Raw genomic sequence first — 25,634 nt, 5'->3', positions numbered from 1 at the left:
GAACTTATGCTCAAGAGGATCGATGCTGACTGACGGCAACCCGAGAGACTTTAATTCTTTGCCGGGAGACCTGATCTGACTTAGAGAACAATATTTAGCCAGAATAGGTAATTATGAGAATAATGATTTTGCAATTGAATGACTTTTCATTTAAACTAATTTAGATAAAATAATTCTTGTTTGAATTCCAGTGTGGGGTGGTTATTTCTTTGTCATATTATTAAGATCTCAAATGTGCTTAAACTGTTTATATCATGACTCGAGATAATTCAATTTGGTTGCATTGACCTCAAATTAGATGCAGATTGATCAAGGAGTTCTCTCTCATATTCAGTGTGGATAGAGTAATAGAATGAATGTTGGTGTTATGGGCCCCACCAGCGTATGATGAGTGTATGTGCGTATGACTGTGAAATTACTCTGTCCGTGGAAGTAGGGAGAATTTATAAGCTCTGATCTGCAGCACAATTCCCCCCCAAAAACCACCTTTTGCAATTCAATCCAAAGCCATCCATGCCATACATGATGTTGAAATTCAACACACAACACAAAAACGGTTGTTTAACTTCCATGGACCAGTGATGATTGATGAGTAGTACCCCTGGGCCTACTGTCAGACTAGGTCACAAGCTTGGAGGCCTATGGCAAAAGCACAGTGGCTGGCCCCACAAAATTGCCGCCACCACATGGCCAGGTCACCCACCACAATAATAACAAAAAAGTGAATACAAAGGACAGGAACAGAAAGTTGGAGTCTCTGTGAAACTTACTTCCTCTTTTAAATTTTTTTTAACAAAAGTGACTCCGTGCTCCAAACTACAGCAAAATGACAACCTGAGGAGTTTTTTTAGAAAAATGCACAGAATCATCGTTGTCGAGAAGTTTTTATGTTGCTCACGATATATTGTTTGTCAGATTGCAAATTCTGCTTGTTAGGCATCGCAAACTGTACAAAAAGTCGTTATCGCGTGCGCGAACACGCATATTGAGAGCGCTAAAATGCCAAAAACTGTAAGTCTGCGTTGTCGCGCTGTGCAGAGTTGCCAAAAGTACGAAAGCTGAATTCCTTGGGTTGCCTACTGGCTGAAAACCCTATTTATTTAACACATATCCAAAAACTGCAATTCCACCCCAAAAAACACCTTTTGCAATTCAATCCAAAGCCATCCATGCCATACATGATGTTGAAATTCAACACACAACACAAAAACAGTTGTTTAACTTCCATGCACCCGGGTTGATTGATGAGTAGTACCCCTGGGCCTACAGGCAGACTAGGCCACAAGCTTGGAGGCCTAAGGAAAAAGCACAGTGGCTGGCCCTACAAAATGGCCGCCACCACATGGCCAGGCCACTCACAAAAACAAGAAAATGTCAGGAACAGAAAACAGACAATGCAGGCCTATAGCAAAAGCACAATGCCTGGCTTCACAAAATGGCCGCCACCCACATGGTGAGGCCACCCACCACAATAATAACAAAAAAGTGAATACAAAGGACAGGAACAGGAAGTTGGAGTCTCTGTGGTACTTACTTCCTCTTTTAAAGTTATTATTTATTTTTTTTAAAGTGACTCCGTGCTTCAAACTACAGCAAAATGACAACCTGGGGAGTTTTTTTAGCAAAATGCACAAAATCATTGTTTTCGAGAAGGTTTTATGTTGCTCGCGAGATATTGTTTGCCAGATTGCAAATTCTGTGTGTTCGGCATCGCAAACTGTACAAAAAGTCGTTATCGCGTGCGCGAACACGCATATTGAGAGCGCGAAAATGACAAAAACTGTAAGTCCGCGTTGTCGCGCTGTGCAGAGTTGTCAAAAGTACGCGAGCTGAATTCCTAGGGTTACCTACTGGCTGAAAGCCCTATTTATTTAACACACATCCAAAAACTGCAATTCCCCCCGAAAAACCACCTTTTGCAATTCAATCCAAAGCCATCCATGCCATACATGATGTTGAAATTCAACACACAACACAAAAACAGTTGTTTAACTTCCATGGACCCGTGATGATTGATGAGTAGTACCTCTGGGCCTACTGGCAGACTAGGCCACAAGCTTGGAGGCCTATGGAAAAAGCACAGTGGCTGGCCCTACAAAATGGCCGCCACCACATGGCCAGGCCACTCACAAAAACAAGAAAATGTCAGGAACAGAAAACAGACAAAGCAGGCCTATAGCAAAGGCACAATGCCTGGCTTCACAAAATGGCCGCCACTCACATGTTGAGGCCACCCACCACAATAATATCAAAAAAGTGAATACAAAGGACAGGAACAGGAAGTTGGAGTCTCTGTGGAACTTACTTCCTCTTTTAAATTAAAAAAAAAAAAAAAAGTGACTCTGTCCTCCAAACTACAGCAAAATGACAACCTGAGGAGTTTTTTTAGCAAAATGCACAAAATCATCGTTTTCAAGATTGTTTTATGTTGCTCGCGAGATATTGTTTGCCAGATTGCAAATTGTGCATATTCGGCATCGCAAACTGTACAAAAAGTCGTTATCGCGTGCGCAAACACGCATATTGAGAGCGCAAAAATGACAAAAACTGTAAGTGCGCGTTGTTGTGCTGTGCAGAGTTGTCAAAAGTACGCAAGCTGAATTCCTAGGGTTACCTACTGGCTGAAAGCCTTTTTTTTTTTAACACACATCCAAAAACTGCAATTCCCCCCAAAAAACCACCTTTTGCAATTCAATCCAAAGCCATCCATGCCATTCATGATGTTGAAATTCAACACACAACACAAAAACAGTTGTTTAACTTCCATGGACCCGTGATGATTGATGAGTAGTACCCCTGGGCCTACTGGCAGACTAGGCCACAAGCTTGGAGGCCTATGGATAAAGTACAGTGGCTGGCCCCACAAAATGGCCGCCACCACATGGCCAGGCCACTCACAAAAACAAGAAAATGTCACGAATAGAAGACAGACAATGCAGGCCTATAGCAAAAGCACAATGCCTGGTCTCACAAAATGGCCGCCACCCACATGGTCAGGCCACCCACCACAATAATAACAAAAAAGTGAATACAAAGGACAGGAACAGGAAGTTGGAGACTCTGAGAAACTTACTTCCTCTTTTAAAAAAAAATAAAATTAAAAAAAAAGTGACTCCGTGCTCCAAACTACAGCAAAATGACTACCTGAGAAGTTTTTTTAGCAAAATGCACAAAATCATTGTTTTCGAGAAGGTTTTATGTTGCTCGCGAGATATTGTTTGCCAGATTGCAAATTCTGCGTGTTCGGCATCGCAAACTGTACAAAAAGTCGTTATCGCGTGCGCGAACACGCATATTGAGAGCGCGAAAATGACAAAAACTGTAAGTCCGCGTTGTTGCGCTGTGCAGAGTTGTCAAAAGTACGCGAGCTGAATTCCTAGGGTTACCTACTGGCTGAAAGCCCTATTTATTTAACACACATCCAAAAACTGCAATTCCCCCCGAAAAACCACCTTTTGCAATTCAATCCACAGCCATCCATGCCATACATGTTGTTGAAATTCAACACACAACACAAAAACAGTTGTTTAACTTCCATGCACCCGTGATGATTGATGAGTAGTACCTCTGGGCCTACTGGCAGACTAGGCCACAAGCTTGGAGACCTATGGAAAAAGCACAGTGGCTGGCCCTACAAAATGGCCGCCACCACATGCCCAGGCCCCCCACCACAATAATAACAAAAAAGTGAATACAAAGGACAGGAACAGGAAGTTGGAGACTCTGAGAAACTTACTTCCTCTTTTAAAAAAAAATAAAATTAAAAAAAAAGTGACTCCGTGCTCCAAACTACAGCACAATGACAACCTGAGGAGTTTTTTGAGCAAAATGCACAGAATCATCGTTTTCGAGAAGGTTTTATGTTGCTCACGATATATTGTTTGCCAGATTGCAAATTCTGCGTGTTCGGCATCGCAAACTGTACAAAAAGTCGTTATCGCGTGCGCGAACAGGCATATTGAGAGCGCGAAAATGACAAAAACCGTAAGTCCGCGTTGTCGCGCTGTGCAGAGTTGCCAAAAGTACGCGAGCTAAATTCCTTGGGTTACCTACTGGCTGAAAGCCCTATTTATTTAACACACATCCAAAAACTGCAATTCCACCCCAAAAAACACCTTTTGCAATTCAATCCAAAGCCATCCATGCCATACATGATGTTGAAATTCAACACACAACACAAAAACAGTTGTTTAACTTCCATGCACCCGTGATGATTGATGAGCAGTACCCCTGGGCCTACTGGCAGACTAGGTCACAAGCTTGGTGGCCTATGGAAAAAGCACAGTCCACAATATGGCCGCCACCACATAGCCAGGCCACTCACAAAAACAAGAAAATGTCAGGAATGGAAGACAGACAATGCAGGCCTCTAGCAAAAGCACAATGCCTGGCACACAAAATGGCCGCCACCCACTTGGTCAGGCCATCCACCACAATAATAACAAAAAAGTGAATACAAACAACAGGAACAGGAAGTTGAAGTCTCTGTGGAACTTACTTCCTCTTTTAAATTTAAAAAAAAAAAAAAGTGACTCCGTGCTCCAAACTACAGCAAAATGACAACCTGAGGAGTTTTTTTAGAAAAATGCACAAAATCATCGTTTTCGAGAAGGTTTCATGTTGCTCGCGAGATATTGTTTGCCAGTTAGCAAATTCTGCATGTTCGGCATCGCAAACTGTACAAAAAGTCGTTATCGCGTGCGCGAACATGCATATTGAGAGCGCGAAAATGACAAAAACTGTGATTCCGCGTTGTCGCGCTGTGCAGAGTTGTCAAAAGTTATCAAGCTGAATTCCTAGGGTTACCTACTGGCTGAAAGCCCTATTTATTTAACACACATCCAAAAACTGCAATTTCCCCCCCAAAAACCACCTTTTGCAATTCAATCCAAAACCATCCATGCCATACCTGATGTTGAAATTCAACACACAACACAAAAACAGTTGTTTAACTTCCATGGACCCATGATGATTAATGAGTAGTACCCCTGGGCCTACTGGCAGACTAGGCCACAAGCTTGGAGGCCTATGGCAAAAGCACAGTGGCTGGCCCCACAAAATGGCTGCCACCACATGGCCAGGCCACCCACCACAATAATAACAAAAAAGTGAATACAAAGGACAGGAACAGGAAGTTGGAGTCTCTGTGAAACTTACTTCCTCTTTTAAATTAAAAAAAATAAAATAAAAGTGACTCCGTGCTCCAAACTACAGCAAAATGACAACCTGAGGAGTTTTTTTAGCAAAATGCACAGAATCATCGTTTTCAAAAAGTTTTTATGTTGCTCGCGATATATTGTTTGTCAGATTGCAAATTCTGCGTGTTAGGCATCGCAAACTGTACAAAAAGTCGTTATCGCGTGCGCGAACACGCATATTGAGAGCGCAAAAATGCCAAAAACTGTAAGTCTGCGTTGTCACGCTGTGCAGAGTTGCCAAAAGTACGCAAGCTGAATTCCTTGGGTTGCCTACTGGCTGAAAACCCTATTTATTTAACACATATCCAAAAACTGCAATTCCACCCCAAAAACCACCTTTTGCAATTCAATCCAAAGCCATCCATGCGATACATGATGTTGAAATTCAACACACAACACAAAAACAGTTGTTTAACTTCCATGGACCCGTGATGATTGATGAGTCGTACCCCTGGGCCTACTGGCAGACTAGGCCACAAGCTTGGAGGCCTATGGATAAAGTACAGTGGCTGGCCCCACAAAATGTCCGCCACCACATGGCCAGGCCACTCACAAAAACCAGAAAATGTCACGAATAGAAGACAGACAATGCAGGCCTATAGCAAAAGCACAATGCCTGGCCTCACAAAATGGCCGCCACCCACATGGTCAGGCCACCCACCACAATAATAACAAAAAAGTGAATACAAAGGACAGGAACAGGAAGTTGGAGACTCTGTGAAACTTACTTCCTCTTTTAAAAAAAAAATTTTTTTTTTTAAAAAAGTGACTCCGTGCTCCAAACTAAAGCAAAATGGCAACCTGAGGAGTTTTTTTAGCAAAATGCACAAAATCATTGTTTTCGAGAAGGTTTTATGTTGCTCGCGAGATATTGTTTGCCAGATTGCAAATTCTGCGTGTTCGGCATCGCAAACTGTACAAAAAGTCGTTATCGCGTGCGCGAACACGCATATTGAGAGCGCGAAAATGACAAAAACTGTAAGTCCGCGTTGTCGCGCTGTGCAGAGTTGTCAAAAGTACGCGAGCTGAATTCCTAGGGTTACCTACTGGCTGAAAGCCCTATTTATTTAACACACATCCAAAAACTGCAATTCCCCCCGAAAAACCACCTTTTGCAATTCAATCCAAAGCCATCCATGCCATACATGATGTTGAAATTCAACACACAACACAAAAACAGTTGTTTAACTTCCATGGACCCGTGATGATTGATGAGTAGTACCTCTGGGCCTACTGGCAGACTAGGCCACAAGCTTGGAGGCCTATGGAAAAAGCACAGTGGCTGGCCCTACAAAATGGCCGCCACCACATGGCCAGGCCACTCACAAAAACAAGAAAATGTCAGAAACAGAAAACAGACAAAGCAGGCCTATAGCAAAAGCACAATGCCTGGCTTCACAAAATGGCCGCCACTCACATGTTGAGGCCACCCACCACAATAATATCAAAAAAGTGAATACAAAGGACAGGAACAGGAAGTTGGAGTCTCTGTGGAACTTACTTCCTCTTTTAAATTTAAAAATTAAAAAAAAAGTGACTCCGTGCTCCAAACTACAGCACAATGACAACCTGAGGAGTTTTTTGAGCAAAATGCACAGAATCATCGTTTTCGAGAAGGTTTTATGTTGCTCACGATATATTGTTTGCCAGATTGCAAATTCTGCGTGTTCGGCATCGCAAACTGTACAAAAAGTCGTTATCGCGTGCGCGAACAGGCATATTGAGAGCGCGAAAATGACAAAAACCGTAAGTCCGCGTTGTCGCGCTGTGCAGAGTTGCCAAAAGTACGCGAGCTAAATTCCTTGGGTTACCTACTGGCTGAAAGCCCTATTTATTTAACACACATCCAAAAACTGCAATTCCACCCCAAAAAACACCTTTTGCAATTCAATCCAAAGCCATCCATGCCATACATGATGTTGAAATTCAACACACAACACAAAAACAGTTGTTTAACTTCCATGCACCCGTGATGATTGATGAGCAGTACCCCTGGGCCTACTGGCAGACTAGGTCACAAGCTTGGTGGCCTATGGAAAAAGCACAGTCCACAATATGGCCGCCACCACATAGCCAGGCCACTCACAAAAACAAGAAAATGTCAGGAATGGAAGACAGACAATGCAGGCCTCTAGCAAAAGCACAATGCCTGGCACACAAAATGGCCGCCACCCACTTGGTCAGGCCATCCACCACAATAATAACAAAAAAGTGAATACAAACAACAGGAACAGGAAGTTGAAGTCTCTGTGGAACTTACTTCCTCTTTTAAATTTAAAAAAAAAAAAAAGTGACTCCGTGCTCCAAACTACAGCAAAATGACAACCTGAGGAGTTTTTTTAGAAAAATGCACAAAATCATCGTTTTCGAGAAGGTTTCATGTTGCTCGCGAGATATTGTTTGCCAGTTAGCAAATTCTGCATGTTCGGCATCGCAAACTGTACAAAAAGTCGTTATCGCGTGCGCGAACATGCATATTGAGAGCGCGAAAATGACAAAAACTGTGATTCCGCGTTGTCGCGCTGTGCAGAGTTGTCAAAAGTTATCAAGCTGAATTCCTAGGGTTACCTACTGGCTGAAAGCCCTATTTATTTAACACACATCCAAAAACTGCAATTTCCCCCCCAAAAACCACCTTTTGCAATTCAATCCAAAACCATCCATGCCATACCTGATGTTGAAATTCAACACACAACACAAAAACAGTTGTTTAACTTCCATGGACCCATGATGATTAATGAGTAGTACCCCTGGGCCTACTGGCAGACTAGGCCACAAGCTTGGAGGCCTATGGCAAAAGCACAGTGGCTGGCCCCACAAAATGGCTGCCACCACATGGCCAGGCCACCCACCACAATAATAACAAAAAAGTGAATACAAAGGACAGGAACAGGAAGTTGGAGTCTCTGTGAAACTTACTTCCTCTTTTAAATTAAAAAAAATAAAATAAAAGTGACTCCGTGCTCCAAACTACAGCAAAATGACAACCTGAGGAGTTTTTTTAGCAAAATGCACAGAATCATCGTTTTCAAAAAGTTTTTATGTTGCTCGCGATATATTGTTTGTCAGATTGCAAATTCTGCGTGTTAGGCATCGCAAACTGTACAAAAAGTCGTTATCGCGTGCGCGAACACGCATATTGAGAGCGCAAAAATGCCAAAAACTGTAAGTCTGCGTTGTCACGCTGTGCAGAGTTGCCAAAAGTACGCAAGCTGAATTCCTTGGGTTGCCTACTGGCTGAAAACCCTATTTATTTAACACATATCCAAAAACTGCAATTCCACCCCAAAAACCACCTTTTGCAATTCAATCCAAAGCCATCCATGCGATACATGATGTTGAAATTCAACACACAACACAAAAACAGTTGTTTAACTTCCATGGACCCGTGATGATTGATGAGTCGTACCCCTGGGCCTACTGGCAGACTAGGCCACAAGCTTGGAGGCCTATGGATAAAGTACAGTGGCTGGCCCCACAAAATGTCCGCCACCACATGGCCAGGCCACTCACAAAAACCAGAAAATGTCACGAATAGAAGATAGACAATGCAGGCCTATAGCAAAAGCACAATGCCTGGCCTCACAAAATGGCCGCCACCCACATGGTCAGGCCACCCACCACAATAATAACAAAAAAGTGAATACAAAGGACAGGAACAGGAAGTTGGAGACTCTGTGAAACTTACTTCCTCTTTTAAAAAAAAAATTTGTTTTTTTAAAAAGTGACTCCGTGCTCCAAACTAAAGCAAAATGGCAACCTGAGGAGTTTTTTTAGCAAAATGCACAAAATCATTGTTTTCGAGAAGGTTTTATGTTGCTCGCGAGATATTGTTTGCCAGATTGCAAATTCTGCGTGTTCGGCATCGCAAACTGTACAAAAAGTCGTTATCGCGTGCGCGAACACGCATATTGAGAGCGCGAAAATGACAAAAACTGTAAGTCCGCGTTGTCGCGCTGTGCAGAGTTGTCAAAAGTACGCGAGCTGAATTCCTAGGGTTACCTACTGGCTGAAAGCCCTATTTATTTAACACACATCCAAAAACTGCAATTCCCCCCGAAAAACCACCTTTTGCAATTCAATCCAAAGCCATCCATGCCATACATGATGTTGAAATTCAACACACAACACAAAAACAGTTGTTTAACTTCCATGGACCCGTGATGATTGATGAGTAGTACCTCTGGGCCTACTGGCAGACTAGGCCACAAGCTTGGAGGCCTATGGAAAAAGCACAGTGGCTGGCCCTACAAAATGGCCGCCACCACATGGCCAGGCCACTCACAAAAACAAGAAAATGTCAGGAACAGAAAACAGACAAAGCAGGCCTATAGCAAAAGCACAATGCCTGGCTTCACAAAATGGCCGCCACTCACATGTTGAGGCCACCCACCACAATAATATCAAAAAAGTGAATACAAAGGACAGGAACAGGAAGTTGGAGTCTCTGTGGAACTTACTTCCTCTTTTAAATTTAAAAAAAAAAAAAAAAGTGACTCTGTCCTCCAAACTACAGCAAAATGACAACCTGAGGAGTTTTTTTAGCAAAATGCACAAAATCATCGTTTTCAAGATTGTTTTATGTTGCTCGCGAGATATTGTTTGCCAGATTGCAAATTGTGCATATTCGGCATCGCAAACTGTACAAAAAGTCGTTATCGCGTGCGCAAACACGCATATTGAGAGCGCAAAAATGACAAAAACTGTAAGTGCGCGTTGTTGTGCTGTGCAGAGTTGTCAAAAGTACGCAAGCTGAATTCCTAGGGTTACCTACTGGCTGAAAGCCCTATTTTTTTTAACACACATCCAAAAACTGCAATTCCCCCCAAAAAACCACCTTTTGCAATTCAATCCAAAGCTATCCATGCCATTCATGATGTTGAAATTCAACACACAACACAAAAACAGTTGTTTAACTTCCATGGACCCGTGATGATTGATGAGTAGTACCTCTGGGCCTACTGGCAGACTAGGCCACAAGCTTGGAGACCTATGGAAAAAGCACAGTGGCTGGCCCTACAAAATGGCCACCACCACATGCCCAGGCCACCCACCACAATAATAACAAAAAAGTGAATACAAAGGACAGGAACATGAAGTTGGAGTCTCTGTGAAACTTACTTCCTCTTTTAAATTAAAAAAAAATAAATAAAAGTGACTCCGTGCTCCAAACTACAGCAAAATGACAACCTGAGGAGTTTTTTTAGCAAAATGCACAGAATCATCGATTTCGAGAAGTTTTTATGTTGCTTGCGATATATTGTTTGCCAGATTGCAAATTCTGCGTGTTAGGCATCGCAAACTGTACAAAAAGACGTTATTGCGTGCGCGAACACGCATATTGAGAGCGAAAAAATGCCAAAAACTGTAAGTCTGCGTTGTCGCGCTGTGCGGAGTTGCCAAAAGTACGCAAGCTAAATTCCTTGGGTTACCTACTGGCTGAAAGCCCTATTTATTTAACACACATCCAAAAACTGCAATTCCACCCCAAAAAACACCTTTTGCAATTCAATCCAAAGCCATCCATGCCATACATGATGTTGAAATTCAACACACAACACAAAAACAGTTGTTTAACTTCCATGCACCCGTGATGATTGATGAGCAGTACCCCTGGGCCTACTGGCAGACTAGGTCACAAGCTTGGTGGCCTATGGAAAAAGCACAGTCCACAATATGGCCGCCACCACATGGCCAGGCCACTCACAAAAACAAGAAAATGTCAGGAATAGAAGACAGACAATGCAGGCCTCTAGCAAAAGCACAATGCCTGGCTTCACAAAATGGCCGCCACCCACTTGGTCAGGCCATCCACCACAATAATAACAAAAAAGTGAATACAAACAACAGGAACAGGAAGTTGAAGTCTCTGTGGAACTTACTTCCTCTTTTAAATTTAAAAAAAAAAAAAAGTGACTCCGTGCTCCAAACTACAGCAAAATGGCTACCTGAGGAGTTTTTTTAGCAAAATGCACAAAATCATTGTTTTCGAGAAGGTTTTATGTTGCTCGCGAGATATTGTTTGCCAGATTGCAAATTCTGCGTGTTCGGCATCGCAAACTGTACAAAAAGTCGTTATCGCGTGCGCGAACACGCATATTGAGAGCGCGAAAATGACAAAAACTGTAAGTCCGCGTTGTCGCGCTGTGCAGAGTTGTCAAAAGTACGCGAGCTGAATTCCTAGGGTTACCTACTGGCTGAAAGCCCTATTTATTTAACACACATCCAAAAACTGCAATTCCCCCCGAAAAACCACCTTTTGCAATTCAATCCAAAGCCATCCATGCCATACATGATGTTGAAATTCAACACACAACACAAAAACAGTTGTTTAACTTCCATGGACCCGTGATGATTGATGAGTAGTACCTCTGGGCCTACTGGCAGACTAGGCCACAAGCTTGGAGGCCTATGGAAAAAGCACAGTGGCTGGCCCTACAAAATGGCCGCCACCACATGGCCAGGCCACTCACAAAAACAAGAAAATGTCAGGAACAGAAAACAGACAAAGCAGGCCTATAGCAAAAGCACAATGCCTGGCTTCACAAAATGGCCGCCACTCACATGTTGAGGCCACCCACCACAATAATATCAAAAAAGTGAATACAAAGGACAGGAACAGGAAGTTGGAGTCTCTGTGGAACTTACTTCCTCTTTTAAATTTAAAAAAAAAAAAAAAAGTGACTCTGTCCTCCAAACTACAGCAAAATGACAACCTGAGGAGTTTTTTTAGCAAAATGCACAAAATCATCGTTTTCAAGATTGTTTTATGTTGCTCGCGAGATATTGTTTGCCAGATTGCAAATTGTGCATATTCGGCATCGCAAACTGTACAAAAAGTCGTTATCGCGTGCGCAAACACGCATATTGAGAGCGCAAAAATGACAAAAACTGTAAGTGCGCGTTGTTGTGCTGTGCAGAGTTGTCAAAAGTACGCAAGCTGAATTCCTAGGGTTACCTACTGGCTGAAAGCCCTATTTTTTTTAACACACATCCAAAAACTGCAATTCCCCCCAAAAAACCACCTTTTGCAATTCAATCCAAAGCTATCCATGCCATTCATGATGTTGAAATTCAACACACAACACAAAAACAGTTGTTTAACTTCCATGGACCCGTGATGATTGATGAGTAGTACCTCTGGGCCTACTGGCAGACTAGGCCACAAGCTTGGAGACCTATGGAAAAAGCACAGTGGCTGGCCCTACAAAATGGCCACCACCACATGCCCAGGCCACCCACCACAATAATAACAAAAAAGTGAATACAAAGGACAGGAACATGAAGTTGGAGTCTCTGTGAAACTTACTTCCTCTTTTAAATTAAAAAAAAATAAATAAAAGTGACTCCGTGCTCCAAACTACAGCAAAATGACAACCTGAGGAGTTTTTTTAGCAAAATGCACAGAATCATCGATTTCGAGAAGTTTTTATGTTGCTTGCGATATATTGTTTGCCAGATTGCAAATTCTGCGTGTTAGGCATCGCAAACTGTACAAAAAGACGTTATTGCGTGCGCGAACACGCATATTGAGAGCGAAAAAATGCCAAAAACTGTAAGTCTGCGTTGTCGCGCTGTGCGGAGTTGCCAAAAGTACGCAAGCTAAATTCCTTGGGTTACCTACTGGCTGAAAGCCCTATTTATTTAACACACATCCAAAAACTGCAATTCCACCCCAAAAAACACCTTTTGCAATTCAATCCAAAGCCATCCATGCCATACATGATGTTGAAATTCAACACACAACACAAAAACAGTTGTTTAACTTCCATGCACCCGTGATGATTGATGAGCAGTACCCCTGGGCCTACTGGCAGACTAGGTCACAAGCTTGGTGGCCTATGGAAAAAGCACAGTCCACAATATGGCCGCCACCACATGGCCAGGCCACTCACAAAAACAAGAAAATGTCAGGAATAGAAGACAGACAATGCAGGCCTCTAGCAAAAGCACAATGCCTGGCTTCACAAAATGGCCGCCACCCACTTGGTCAGGCCATCCACCACAATAATAACAAAAAAGTGAATACAAACAACAGGAACAGGAAGTTGAAGTCTCTGTGGAACTTACTTCCTCTTTTAAATTTAAAAAAAAAAAAAAGTGACTCCGTGCTCCAAACTACAGCAAAATGGCTACCTGAGGAGTTTTTTTAGCAAAATGCACAAAATCATTGTTTTCGAGAAGGTTTTATGTTGCTCGCGAGATATTGTTTGCCAGATTGCAAATTCTGCGTGTTCGGCATCGCAAACTGTACAAAAAGTCGTTATCGCGTGCGCGAACACGCATATTGAGAGCGCGAAAATGACAAAAACTGTAAGTCCGCGTTGTCGCGCTGTGCAGAGTTGTCAAAAGTACGCGAGCTGAATTCCTAGGGTTACCTACTGGCTGAAAGCCCTATTTATTTAACACACATCCAAAAACTGCAATTCCCCCCGAAAAACCACCTTTTGCAATTCAATCCAAAGCCATCCATGCCATACATGATGTTGAAATTCAACACACAACACAAAAACAGTTGTTTAACTTCCATGGACCCGTGATGATTGATGAGTAGTACCTCTGGGCCTACTGGCAGACTAGGCCACAAGCTTGGAGGCCTATGGAAAAAGCACAGTGGCTGGCCCTACAAAATGGCCGCCACCACATGGCCAGGCCACTCACAAAAACAAGAAAATGTCAGGAACAGAAAACAGACAAAGCAGGCCTATAGCAAAAGCACAATGCCTGGCTTCACAAAATGGCCGCCACTCACATGTTGAGGCCACCCACCACAATAATATCAAAAAAGTGAATACAAAGGACAGGAACAGGAAGTTGGAGTCTCTGTGGAACTTACTTCCTCTTTTAAATTAAAAAAAAAAAAAAAAAGTGACTCTGTCCTCCAAACTACAGCAAAATGACAACCTGAGGAGTTTTTTTAGCAAAATGCACAAAATCATCGTTTTCAAGATTGTTTTATGTTGCTCGCGAGATATTGTTTGCCAGATTGCAAATTGTGCATATTCGGCATCGCAAACTGTACAAAAAGTCGTTATCGCGTGCGCAAACACGCATATTGAGAGCGCAAAAATGACAAAAACTGTAAGTGCGCGTTGTTGTGCTGTGCAGAGTTGTCAAAAGTACGCAAGCTGAATTCCTAGGGTTACCTACTGGCTGAAAGCCCTATTTTTTTTAACACACATCCAAAAACTGCAATTCCCCCCAAAAAACCACCTTTTGCAATTCAATCCAAAGCCATCCATGCCATTCATGATGTTGAAATTCAACACACAACACAAAAACAGTTGTTTAACTTCCATGGACCCGTGATGATTGATGAGTAGTACCTCTGGGCCTACTGGCAGACTAGGCCACAAGCTTGGAGACCTATAGAAAAAGCACAGTGGCTGGCCCTACAAAATGGCCACCACCACATGCCCAGGCCACCCACCACAATAATAACAAAAAAGTGAATACAAAGGACAGGAACATGAAGTTGGAGTCTCTGTGAAACTTACTTCCTCTTTTAAATTAAAAAAAAATAAATAAAAGTGACTCCGTGCTCCAAACTACAGCAAAATGACAACCTGAGGAGTTTTTTTAGCAAAATGCACAGAATCATCGATTTCGAGAAGTTTTTATGTTGCTTGCGATATATTGTTTGCCAGATTGCAAATTCTGCGTGTTAGGCATCGCAAACTGTACAAAAAGACGTTATTGCGTGCGCGAACACGCATATTGAGAGCGAAAAAATGCCAAAAACTGTAAGTCTGCGTTGTCGCGCTGTGCAGAGTTGCCAAAAGTACGCAAGCTAAATTCCTTGGGTTACCTACTGGCTGAAAGCCCTATTTATTTAACACACATCCAAAAACTGCAATTCCACCCCAAAAAACACCTTTTGCAATTCAATCCAAAGCCATCCATGCCATACATGATGTTGAAATTCAACACACAACACAAAAACAGTTGTTTAACTTCCATGCACCCGTGATGATTGATGAGCAGTACCCCTGGGCCTACTGGCAGACTAGGTCACAAGCTTGGTGGCCTATGGAAAAAGCACAGTCCACAATATGGCCGCCACCACATGGCCAGGCCACTCACAAAAACAAGAAAATGTCAGGAATAGAAGACAGACAATGCAGGCCTCTAGCAAAAGCACAATGCCTGGCTTCACAAAATGGCCGCCACCCACTTGGTCAGGCCATCCACCACAATAATAACAAAAAAGTGAATACAAACAACAGGAACAGGAAGTTGAAGTCTCTGTGGAACTTACTTCCTCTTTTAAATTTAAAAAAAAAAAAAAGTGACTCCGTGCTCCAAACTACAGCAAAATGGCTACCTGAGGAGTTTTTTTAGCAAAATGCACAAAATCATTGTTTTCGAGAAGGTTTTATGTTGCTCGCGAGATATTGTTTGCCAGATTGCAAATTCTGCGTGTTCGGCATCGCAAACTGTACAAAAAGTCGTTATCGCGTGCGCGAACACGCATATTGAGAGCGCGAAAATGACAAAAACTGTAAGTCCGCGTTGTCGCGCTGTGCAGAGTTGTCAAAAGTACGCGAGCTGAATTCCTAGGGTTACCTACTGGCTGAAAGCCCTATTTATTTAACACACATCCAAAAACTGCAATTCCCCCCGAAAAACCACCTTTTGCAATTCAATCCAAAGCCATCCATGCCATACATGATGTTGAAATTCAACACACAACACAAAAACAGTTGTTTAACTTCCATGGACCCGTGATGATTGATGAGTAGTACCTCTGGGCCTACTGGCAGACTAGGCCACAAGCTTGGAGGCCTATGGAAAAAGCACAGTGGCTGGCCCTACAAAATGGCCGCCACCACATGGCCAGGCCACTCACAAAAACAAGAAAATGTCAGGAACAGAAAACAGACAAAGCAGGCCTATAGCAAAAGCACAATGCCTGGCTTCACAAAATGGCCGCCACTCACATGTTGAGGCCACCCACCACAATAATATCAAAAAAGTGAATACAAAGGACAGGAACAGGAAGTTGGAGTCTCTGTGGAACTTACTTCCTCTTTTAAATTAAAAAAAAAAAAAAAAAGTGACTCTGTCCTCCAAACTACAGCAAAATGACAACCTGAGGAGTTTTTTTAGCAAAATGCACAAAATCATCGTTTTCAAGATTGTTTTATGTTGCTCGCGAGATATTGTTTGCCAGATTGCAAATTGTGCATATTCGGCATCGCAAACTGTACAAAAAGTCGTTATCGCGTGCGCAAACACGCATATTGAGAGCGCAAAAATGACAAAAACTGTAAGTGCGCGTTGTTGTGCTGTGCAGAGTTGTCAAAAGTACGCAAGCTGAATTCCTAGGGTTACCTACTGGCTGAAAGCCCTATTTTTTTTAACACACATCCAAAAACTGCAATTCCCCCCAAAAAACCACCTTTTGCAATTCAATCCAAAGCCATCCATGCCATTCATGATGTTGAAATTCAACACACAACACAAAAACAGTTGTTTAACTTCCATGGACCCGTGATGATTGATGAGTAGTACCTCTGGGCCTACTGGCAGACTAGGCCACAAGCTTGGAGACCTATAGAAAAAGCACAGTGGCTGGCCCTACAAAATGGCCACCACCACATGCCCAGGCCACCCACCACAATAATAACAAAAAAGTGAATACAAAGGACAGGAACATGAAGTTGGAGTCTCTGTGAAACTTACTTCCTCTTTTAAATTAAAAAAAAATAAATAAAAGTGACTCCGTGCTCCAAACTACAGCAAAATGACAACCTGAGGAGTTTTTTTAGCAAAATGCACAGAATCATCGATTTCGAGAAGTTTTTATGTTGCTTGCGATATATTGTTTGCCAGATTGCAAATTCTGCGTGTTAGGCATCGCAAACTGTACAAAAAGACGTTATTGCGTGCGCGAACACGCATATTGAGAGCGAAAAAATGCCAAAAACTGTAAGTCTGCGTTGTCGCGCTGTGCAGAGTTGCCAAAAGTACGCAAGCTAAATTCCTTGGGTTACCTACTGGCTGAAAGCCCTATTTATTTAACACACATCCAAAAACTGCAATTCCACCCCAAAAAACACCTTTTGCAATTCAATCCAAAGCCATCCATGCCATACATGATGTTGAAATTCAACACACAACACAAAAACAGTTGTTTAACTTCCATGCACCCGTGATGATTGATGAGCAGTACCCCTGGGCCTACTGGCAGACTAGGTCACAAGCTTGGTGGCCTATGGAAAAAGCACAGTCCACAATATGGCCGCCACCACATGGCCAGGCCACTCACAAAAACAAGAAAATGTCAGGAATAGAAGACAGACAATGCAGGCCTCTAGCAAAAGCACAATGCCTGGCTTCACAAAATGGCCGCCACCCACTTGGTCAGGCCATCCACCACAATAATAACAAAAAAGTGAATACAAACAACAGGAACAGGAAGTTGAAGTCTCTGTGGAACTTACTTCCTCTTTTAAATTTAAAAAAAAAAAAAAGTGACTCCGTGCTCCAAACTACAGCAAAATGGCTACCTGAGGAGTTTTTTTAGCAAAATGCACAAAATCATTGTTTTCGAGAAGGTTTTATGTTGCTCGCGAGATATTGTTTGCCAGATTGCAAATTCTGCGTGTTCGGCATCGCAAACTGTACAAAAAGTCGTTATCGCGTGCGCGAACACGCATATTGAGAGCGCGAAAATGACAAAAACTGTAAGTCCGCGTTGTCGCGCTGTGCAGAGTTGTCAAAAGTACGCGAGCTGAATTCCTAGGGTTACCTACTGGCTGAAAGCCCTATTTATTTAACACACATCCAAAAACTGCAATTCCCCCCGAAAAACCACCTTTTGCAATTCAATCCAAAGCCATCCATGCCATACATGTTGTTGAAATTCAACACACAACACAAAAACAGTTGTTTAACTTCCATGGACCCGTGATGATTGATGAGTAGTACCTCTGGGCCTACTGGCAGACTAGGCCACAAGCTTGGAGACCTATGGAAAAAGCACAGTGGCTGGCCCTACAAAATGGCCGCCACCACATGCCCAGGCCACCCACCACAATAATACCAAAAAAGTGAATACAAAGGACAGGAACATGAAGTTGGAGTCTCTGTGAAACTTACTTCCTCTTTTAAATTAAAAAAAAATAAAATAAAAGTGACTCCGTGCTCCAAACTACAGCAAAATGACAACCTGAGGAGTTTTTTTAGCAAAATGCACAAAATCATCGTTTTCGAGAAGGTTTTATGTTGCTCGCGAGATATTGTTTGCCAGATTGCAAATTCTGCGTGTTCGGCATCGCAAACTGTACAAAAAGTCGTTATCGCGTGCGCAAACACGCATATTGAGAGCGCAAAAATGACAAAAACTGTAAGTCCGCGTTGTTGTGCTGTGCAGAGTTGTCAAAAGAACGCAAGCTGAATTCCTAGGGTAACCTACTGGCTGAAAGCCCTATTTATTTAACACACATCCAAAAACTGCAATTCCCCCCCAAAAACCACCTTTTGCAATTCAATCCAAAGCCATCCATGCCATTCATGATGTTGAAATTCAACACACAACACAAAAACAGTTGTTTAACTTCCATGGACCCGTGATGATTGATGAGTAGTACCCCTGGCCCTACTGGCAGACTAGGTCACAAGCTTGGAGGTCTATGGCAAAAGCACAGTGGCTGGCCCCACAAAATGGCCGCCGACACATGGCCAGGCCACCCACCACAATAATAACAAAAAAGTGAATACAAAGGACAGGAACAGAAAGTTGGAGTCTCTGTAAAACGTACTTCCTCTTTAAAAATTTTTTTAACAAAATTAAAGTAACTCCGTGCTCCAAACTACAGCAAAATGACAACCTGAGGAGTTTTTTTAGCAAAATGCACAGAATCATTGTTTTCGAGTAGTTTTTATGTTGCTTGCGATATATTGTTTTCCAGATTGCAAATTCTGCGTGTTAGGCATCGCAAACTGTACAAAAAGTCGTTATCGCGTCCGCGAACATGCATATTGAGAGCGCAAAAGTGCCAAAAACTGTAAGTCTGCATTGTCGCGCTGTTCAGAGTTGCCAAAAGTACGCAAGCTGAATTCCTTGGGTTGCCTACTGGCTGAAATCCCTATTTATTTAACACATATCCAAAAACTGCAATTCCACCTCAAAAAACACCCTTTGCAATTCAATCCAAAGCCATCCATGCCATACATGATGTTTAAATTCAACACACAACACAAAAACAGTTGTTTAACTTCCATGCACCCGGGTTGATTGATGAGTAGTACCCCTGGGCCTACTGGCAGACTAGGCCACAAGCTTGGAGGCCTATGGAAAAAGCACAGTTGCTGGCCCCACAAAATGGCCGCCACCACATGGCCAGGACACTCAGAAAAACAAGAAAGTGTCAGGAATAGAAGACAGACAATGCAGGCCTATGGCAGAAGCAAAATGCCTGGCTTCACAAAATGGCCGCCACCCACATGGTCAGGCCACCCACCACAATAATAACAAAAAAGTGAATACAAAGGACAGGAACAGGAAGTTGGAGTCTCTGTGAAACTTACTTCCTCTCTTAAATTTTTTTTTTTTTTTTAAAAGTGACTCTGTGCTCCAAACTACAGCAAAATGACAACCTGAGGAGTTTTTTTAGCAAAATGCACAAAATCATCGTTTTCGGGAAGGTTTTATGTTGCTCGCGAGATATTGTTTGCCAGATTGCAAATTTTGTGTGTTCGGCATCGCAAACTGTTCAAAAAGTCGTTATCGCGTGCGCAAACACGCATATTGAGAGCGCGAAAATGACAAAACTGTAAGTGCGCGTTGTTGTGCTGTGCAGAGTTGTCAAAATTACGCAAGCTGAATTCCTAGGGTTACCTACTGGCTGAAAGCCCTATTTATTTAACACACATCCAAAAACTGCAATTCCCCCCCAAAAACCACCTTTTGCAATTCAATCCAAAGCCATCCATGCCGTACATGATGTTGAAGTTCAAAACACAACACAAAAAGAGTTGTTTAACTTCCATGGACCCATGATGATTGATGAGTAGTACCCCTGGGCCTACTGGCAGACTAGGCCACAATCTTGGAGACCTATGGAAAAAGCACAGTGGCTGGCCCCACAAAATGGCTGCCACCACATGGCCAGGCCACTCACAAAAACAAGAAAGTGTCAGGAATAGAAGACAGACAATGCAGGCCTATGGCAAAAGCACAATGCCTGGCTTCACAAAATGGCCGCCACCCACATGGTCAGGCCACCCACCAAAATAATAACAAAAAAGTGAATACAAAGGACAGGAACAGGAAGTTGGAGTCTCTGTGGAACTTACTTCCTCTTTTAAATTTAAAAAAAATAAAATAAAAGTAACTCCGTGCTCCAAACTACAGCAAAATGACAACCTGAGGAGTTTTTTTAGCAAAATGCACAAAATCATCGTTTTCGAGAAGGTTTTATGTTGCTCGCGAGATATTGTTTGCCAGATTGCAAATTCTGCGTGTTCGGCATCGCAAACTGTACAAAAAGTCGTTATCGCGTGCGCAAACACGCATATTGAGAGCGCAAAAATGACAAAAACTGTAAGTCCGCGTTGTTGTGCTGTGCAGAGTTGTCAAAAGAACGCAAGCTGAATTCCTAGGGTAACCCACTGGCTGAAAGCCCTATTTATTTAACACACATCCAAAAACTGCAATTCCCCTCCAAAAACCACCTTTTGCAATTCAATCCAAAGCCATCCATGCCATTCATGATGTTGAAATTCAACACACAACACAAAAACAGTTGTTTAACTTCCATGGACCCGTGATGATTGATGAGTAGTACCCCTGGCCCTACTGGCAGACTAGGTCACAAGCTTGGAGGTCTATGGCAAAAGCACAGTGGCTGGCCCCACAAAATGGCCGCCGACACATGGCCAGGCCACCCACCACAATAATAACAAAAAAGTGAATACAAAGGACAGGAACAGAAAGTTGGAGTCTCTGTAAAACTTACTTCCTCTTTAAAAAAATTTTTAACAAAATTAAAGTAACTCCGTGCTCCAAACTACAGCAAAATGACAACCTGAGGAGTTTTTTTAGCAAAATGCACAGAATCATTGTTTTCGAGTAGTTTTTATGTTGCTTGCGATATATTGTTTTCCAGATTGCAAATTCTGCGTGTTAGGCATCGCAAACTGTACAAAAAGTCGTTATCGCGTCCGCGAACATGCATATTGAGAGCGCAAAAGTGCCAAAAACTGTAAGTCTGCATTGTCGCGCTGTTCAGAGTTGCCAAAAGTACGCAAGCTGAATTCCTTGGGTTGCCTACTGGCTGAAATCCCTATTTATTTAACACATATCCAAAAACTGCAATTCCACCTCAAAAAACACCTTTTGCAATTCAATCCAAAGCCATCCATGCCATACATGATGTTTAAATTCAACACACAACACAAAAACAGTTGTTTAACTTCCATGCACCCGGGTTGATTGATGAGTAGTACCCCTGGGCCTACTGGCAGACTAGGCCACAAGCTTGGAGGCCTATGGAAAAAGCACAGTTGCTGGCCCCACAAAATGGCCGCCACCACATGGCCAGGACACTCAGAAAAACAAGAAAGTGTCAGGAATAGAAGACAGACAATGCAGGCCTATGGCAGAAGCAAAATGCCTGGCTTCACAAAATGGCCGCCACCCACATGGTCAGGCCACCCACCACAATAATAACAAAAAAGTGAATACAAAGGACAGGAACAGGAAGTTGGAGTCTCTGTGAAACTTACTTCCTCTCTTAAATTTTTTTTTTTTTTTTAAAAGTGACTCTGTGCTCCAAACTACAGCAAAATGACAACCTGAGGAGTTTTTTTAGCAAAATGCACAAAATCATCGTTTTCGGGAAGGTTTTATGTTGCTCGCGAGATATTGTTTGCCAGATTGCAAATTTTGTGTGTTCGGCATCGCAAACTGTACAAAAAGTCGTTATCGCGTGCGCAAACACGCATATTGAGAGCGCGAAAATGACAAAACTGTAAGTGCGCGTTGTTGTGCTGTGCAGAGTTGTCAAAATTACGCAAGCTGAATTCCTAGGGTTACCTACTGGCTGAAAGCCCTATTTATTTAACACACATCCAAAAACTGCAATTCCCCCCCAAAAACCACCTTTTGCAATTCAATCCAAAGCCATCCATGCCGTACATGATGTTGAAGTTCAAAACACAACACAAAAAGAGTTGTTTAACTTCCATGGACCCATGATGATTGATGAGTAGTACCCCTGGGCCTACTGGCAGACTAGGCCACAATCTTGGAGACCTATGGAAAAAGCACAGTGGCTGGCCCCACAAAATGGCTGCCACCACATGGCCAGGCCACTCACAAAAACAAGAAAGTGTCAGGAATAGAAGACAGACAATGCAGGCCTATGGCAAAAGCACAATGCCTGGCTTCACAAAATGGCCGCCACCCACATGGTCAGGCCACCCACCAAAATAATAACAAAAAAGTGAATACAAAGGACAGGAACAGGAAGTTGGAGTCTCTGTGGAACTTACTTCCTCTTTTAAATTTAAAAAAAATAAAATAAAAGTGACTCCGTGCTCCAAACTACAGCAAAATGACAACCTGAGGAGTTTTTTTAGCAAAATGCACAAAATCATCGTTTTCGAGAAGGTTTTATGTTGCTCGCGAGATATTGTTTGCCAGATTGCAAATTCTGCGTGTTCGGCATCGCAAACTGTACAAAAAGTCGTTATCGCGTGCGCAAACACGCATATTGAGAGCGCAAAAATGACAAAAACTGTAAGTCCGCGTTGTTGTGCTGTGCAGAGTTGTCAAAAGAACGCAAGCTGAATTCCTAGGGTAACCCACTGGCTGAAAGCCCTATTTATTTAACACACATCCAAAAACTGCAATTCCCCTCCAAAAACCACCTTTTGCAATTCAATCCAAAGCCATCCATGCCATTCATGATGTTGAAATTCAACACACAACACAAAAACAGTTGTTTAACTTCCATGGACCCGTGATGATTGATGAGTAGTACCCCTGGCCCTACTGGCAGACTAGGTCACAAGCTTGGAGGTCTATGGCAAAAGCACAGTGGCTGGCCCCACAAAATGGCCGCCGACACATGGCCAGGCCACCCACCACAATAATAACAAAAAAGTGAATACAAAGGACAGGAACAGAAAGTTGGAGTCTCTGTAAAACTTACTTCCTCTTTAAAAAAATTTTTAACAAAATTAAAGTAACTCCGTGCTCCAAACTACAACAAAATGACAACCTGAGGAGTTTTTTTAGCAAAATGCACAGAATCATCGTTTTCGAGAAGGTTTTATGTTGCTCACGATATATTGTTTGCCAGATTGTAAATTCTGCGTGTTCGGCATCGCAAACTGTACAAAAAGTTGTTATCGCGTGCGCAAACACGCATATTGAGTGCGCGAAAATGGCAAAATTGTAAGTCCGCGTTGTCGCGCTGTGCAGAGTTGCCAAAAGTACGCGAGCTGAATTCCTAGGATTACCTACTGGCTGAAAGTCCTATTTATTTAACACACATCTAAAAACTGGAATTCCACCCCAAAAACCTCCTTTTGCAATTCAATCCAAAGCCATCCATGCCATACATGATGTTGAAATTCAACACACAACACAAAAACAGTTGTTTAACTTCCATGCACCCGGGTTGATTGATGAGTAGTACCCCTGGGCCAGTGGCAGACTAGGCCACAAGCTTGGAGGCCTATGGCAAAAGCACAGTGGCTGGCCCCACAAAATGGCCGCCACCACATGGCCAGGCCACCCACCACAATAATAACAAAAAAGTGAATACAAAGGACAGGAACAGAAAGTTGGAGTTTCTGTAAAACTTACTTCCTCTTTATAAAAATTTTTAACAAAATTAAAGTGACTCCGTGCTCCAAACTACAACAAAATGACAACCTGAGGAGTATTTTTAGCAAAATGCACAGAATCATCATTTTCGAGAAGGTTTTATGTTGCTCACGATATATTGTTTGCCAGATTGCAAATTCTGCGTGTTCGGCATCGCAAACTGTACAAAAAGTCGTTATCGCGTGCGCGAACACGCATATTGAGAGCGCGAAAATGACAAAAACTGTAAGTCCGCGTTGTCGCGCTGTGCAGAGTTGCCAAAAGTACGCAAGCTGAATTCCTTGGGTTACCTACTGGCTGAAAGCCCTATTTATTTAACACACATCCAAAAACTGAAATTCCACCCCAAAAAACACCTTTTGCAATTCAATCCAAAGCCATCCATGCCATACATGATGTTGAAATTCAACACACAACACAAAAACAGTTGTTTAACTTCCATGCACCCGTGATGATTGATGAGCAGTACCCCTGGGCCTACTGGCAGACTAGGCCACAAGCTTGGAGGCCTATGGAAAAAGCACAGTGGCTGGCCCCACAAAATGGCCGCCACCACATGGCCAGGCCACTCACAAAAACAAGAAAATGTCAGGAATAGAAGACAGACAATGCAGGCCTATAGCAAAAGCACAATGCCTGGCTTCACAAAATGGCCGCCACCCACATAGTCAGGCCACCCACCACAATAATAACAAAAAAGTGAATACAAAGGACAGGAACAGGAAGTTGGAGTCTCTGTGGAACTTACTTCCTCTTTTAAATGTAAAAAAAAAAAAAAAAAAAAAGTGACTCCGTGCTCCAAACTACAGCAAAATGACAACCTGAGGAGTTTTTTTAGCAAAATGCACAAAATCATCGTTTTCAAGAAGGTTTTATGTTGCTCGCGTGATATTTTTTACCAGATTGCAAATTCTGCGTGTTCGGCAGCGCAAACTGTACAAAAAGTTGTTATCCCGTGCGCAAACACGCATATTGAGAGGGCGAAAATGTCAAAAACTGTAAGTCCGCGTTGTCGCGCTGTGCAGAGTTGCCAAAAGTACGCGAGCTGAATTCCTAGGGTTACCTACTGGCTGAAAGTCCTATTTATTTAACACACATCCAAAAACTGCAATTCCCCCCCACAAACCATCTTTTGCAATTCAATCCAAAGCCATCCATGCCATACAGGATGTTGAAATTCAACACACAACACAAAATCAGTTGTTTAACTTCCATGGACCCGTGATGATTGATAAGTAGTACCCCTGGGCCTACTGGCAGACTAGGCCACAAGCTTGGAGGCCTAAGGAAAAAGCACAGTGGCTGGCCCCACAAAATGGCCACCACCACATGGCCAGGCCACTCAGAAAAACAGGAAAAGGTCAGGAATAGAAGACAGACAATGCAGGCCTATGGCAAAAGCACAATGCCTGGCTTCACAAAATGGGCGCCACCCACCACAATAATAACAAAAAAGTAAATACAAAGGACAGGAACAGGAAGTTGGAGTCTCTGTGGAACTTACTTCCTCTTTTAAAAAAAATAAAAGTGACTCCGTGCTCCAAACTACAGCAAAATGACATCCTGAGGAGTTTTTTTAGCAAAATGCACAA

The sequence above is a fragment of the Triturus cristatus genome, chromosome 5_1 (genome assembly GCF_964204655.1).
Source record: "Triturus cristatus chromosome 5_1, aTriCri1.1, whole genome shotgun sequence".
NCBI classification, from domain to species: domain Eukaryota; kingdom Metazoa; phylum Chordata; class Amphibia; order Caudata; family Salamandridae; genus Triturus; species Triturus cristatus.
This window is presented reverse-complemented; position numbering follows the sequence as displayed.